The sequence below is a fragment of the Odontomachus brunneus genome, unplaced genomic scaffold (genome assembly GCF_010583005.1).
Source record: "Odontomachus brunneus isolate Ranch 3 - 2012 unplaced genomic scaffold, Obru_v1 Obru_scaffold_299, whole genome shotgun sequence".
Lineage (NCBI taxonomy): Eukaryota > Metazoa > Arthropoda > Insecta > Hymenoptera > Formicidae > Odontomachus > Odontomachus brunneus.
In genome coordinates, this window is record NW_022639749.1 from 58,741 (window position 1) to 61,959 (window position 3,219).

Here is a 3,219-nt window from a genome sequence, read left to right on the forward strand (position 1 = left end):
AAACATATATATATATATATATATATATATATATATATATATATATATATATATATATATATATAATAGATTCACAGCTAGTACTACGACTTTAAAATACTGCAACCGCATTATAAATTTTTTATATAGGACGTCCCGCGTAAGACGTGCCAAAAGAAAAATATAAGTAGAATAAATAAAAGTGAACAAAAATTATAGAGATCATTTTTCAAACCATGTAAAATTTCGAGATATTAATAAAAATAGTTGAACAAATAAGAGCGCGCGACGCGACAGGCGAGACATACGGCTCGTCGCGACCGGCGAAGAAAATAAACGAGCGCACACGTATACGTACGCACGGAGCTACCCATTTTCATATGTCAAACGGTCCACCTCTCTGACCTATAAGATAGATCCGCGAGCAATCGTCTATTTTTTTCGCCGGCCGCGGCAAACCATAAGTTTGTTCGAGTTGCTTGTACTTTTCACACTTTTATACCTAATTCCCGTTGCACACTGGTGTTCGTTGGTGCACCCCAAACAATATAAATTTTCCAAAATACATTCTGAAGACGTTTTCAGGACGGAGGGACGTCATCAGAATATTCTTAGGACATCCTTGGAAGGTTAGGTTGGGTTAGGTTAGGTTAGGTTGGATTGTCTGAAAATAGCTACTATCCAATAAGTTTATTCACATTAATTGAACTTTTTACACTTTCACACTTAGTGCACATTAAGGCTGCGTTCGGAAACGTCACTCGAGTACTCTCCCTCTCTTTTTATCTCACTTTTGTATTTCGCTCACTCCAATGGCTATCGTTTAGTAGCGCATATAATGTGTTTCCAAACGCAACCTTATTCTTTAGAGGTTCTAAAAATGGCGTCATGTTTTCCGTTTGTATTACGAGTGCAAATGCAATTTTGATACACTTTTCATTTTTGCTTGGAGTCAAGTGTAAAAAGTGTATCAAAATTACATTTACATTCGTAACACGAACGGAAATCATGACGTCATTTTTAGAACCTCTAAAGAATTAATGTGCGCTAAGTGTGAAAGTGTAAAAAGTTCAATTAATGCGAATAAACTTATTGGATATTAGCTATTTTCAGACAGTTCACATCTTCAAAGGACGTCCTAAAAATATTCTGATGACATCTCTCCGTCCTAAAAGCGTCTTCAAAACGTATTTTGGAAAATTTGTATTGTATGAGGTGCACTAGTATGCAATGGGCATTAGGTGTAAAAATGTGAATAGTACAAGCAACTCGAACAAACCTCATATGTCCTGCCTGCCGCGTTGCCGTGTTCTAATTTGTCCAACTATTTTTATTAATATCTCGAAATATTATGTGGTTGTTTGAAAAATAATCTCTACAATTTTTGTTTAGTTTTATCTGTTCTACTTATATTTTTCTTTTGGCACGTCTTACGCGGGATACCCTGTATATGTGATAATATATTTGATTGTACAGGGTGTCCCGAACTTCCATGATGACCCTTGGTGAGAACGTAAAACGAATTGAGGTGAGCTTCAAGAAAGTCCTGTTCCGTTTTGCGATATTCGCAATAGTTTTTGAGAAATTAATTATTTTGTCTCAACAAATCAGCGTACAGAAAGCGGCAGCGGAAAGTTGCCTACGGCCGACGTACGACCGTGATACCCGCGATCGCATCTCGCCACTTCCCTCCGCCCATAGCTACGAGACATAGCGAGGCATGATACACTGACACATGTGCATAATCCGTGTGCCGAATCGACGCCGAATCGAAGCGTGTCGCCGCTTCGGCTGCATACATGTATGTAGAGATGATACAGCGAGCGGCGTGTAACACAAAATCGTGTGCCCAAAGATAATTATCTTTCTTTTTCTCAACGTCGTGGTAGAAAAGTGACAGCACGTGATGACATTTAGAAGATTATTTTATAAGACAGCACACACATTAAAACATTAATGTCTTCCTGTGATTAAAAAAAAAAAATAGAAAGAAAGAAAGCGATAGAAACTGAAAAGATTTGTAAAGAATCTAACTATTCTCTATTGTAATTGTTTTTCTATCGTATCCTTTGCATGTATCGAATCCGCAAGAAATGAAATCATTTTCTATCGTGCTCTGTTAGGAAGGTATTAAATTCCCACATAGCACGTAATATTACAGTAATATCACAGTAATATCACATTTCCATTGCAATATTACAATGAAATATGTCAGTAATATTACTGTAATATTACTGAGATATCACAGCAATATTACAATGTCCGCGAAAACGCATCACAGCAATATTACTGTGATATATCACAATAATATCTATTTAATATTACGTAATATTTATGTGATATTTCGAAGAATTATAATCTCAATATATTCATTATCTGTACACGCACATACATGCACGTGTAATGCGATTATTCCATTTTCCTGGTAAGATAATAGACAGTTAAATCCTATATCTAAATTGATTGTACTACTTTTCTCTCCTTATTGTTGCACAATGTTAGATAAAATGTGATAGAAGAAAGAGGAGAGCGGACTTATGTACCGAGATGAACAATAGAAAAAAAACTTCCCATATCTGTTTTGATTTTGAAGAAAAAATAAAGACAGACATACGATTAAATTATCAGTTAACTTACCAAAAAGATGGAATGATCAGTCCTACACGTGCATATACGTGGGTGTAAAGGTAATGAATATACGGAGAATATGAATTCCTCGCATTATTTGAAGAAATTATATTATTGCTTTAAAATATTATAAATTTTATATTGTGTTAGTATTATTTTATGAAATTAAATGTTTGGAAAAAGTAGAACAATAAAGAGAATACAAAATGAAATAGCAAGATTTGAGATTCTCAAAACCTACGGAGGATAAATTCAGCAAATATAATGAAACATTGTAAGAAATTGTACTAGTGAATATTATTTATTTTATAAAGAAAATGCTACAATTGCGTATAAAAATTAATATTAATTTTATAAAGAAAAATGTTGATAGTAAAAACGGAAAATAATCATTAATTCAATGAAATTGGTGAATTTGAGGATCAACAATATTTTTTATAAAAAAGTGTATTAATATGTGCATCAAACACTGATATGTGTTTAACTGCTTTCATCTGTGGAATGTGTAAGCACTTCAATTCCTTGTGGTGTCCTTATATCCTTCGGTTTTTCGGACTTTTCTGTCTTAATTCTAAAAATAATTATATTACTGTAACGTATATATATATATGT

The 3,219-nt window shown here is 33.6% G+C and overlaps 1 protein-coding gene across 2 annotated transcripts in view; it reads right to left on the bottom strand.

Annotated features, from left to right (window-relative positions):
- The window catches only part of LOC116853277 (phospholipid-transporting ATPase ABCA1-like), a 27,598-nt gene that overhangs the window by 14,775 nt on the left and 9,604 nt on the right, over positions 1–3,219 (bottom strand). The window contains exon 1 of one of the 2 annotated variants that reach the window (XM_032834271.1): positions 482–590. The exons of the other annotated variant lie outside the window; for it this stretch is intronic. The gene's annotated coding sequence lies outside the window, so the exon portion shown is untranslated. Of the gene's footprint in view, positions 1–481; positions 591–3,219 lie in introns of those variants that run through there. 2 annotated transcript variants of the gene reach the window in all.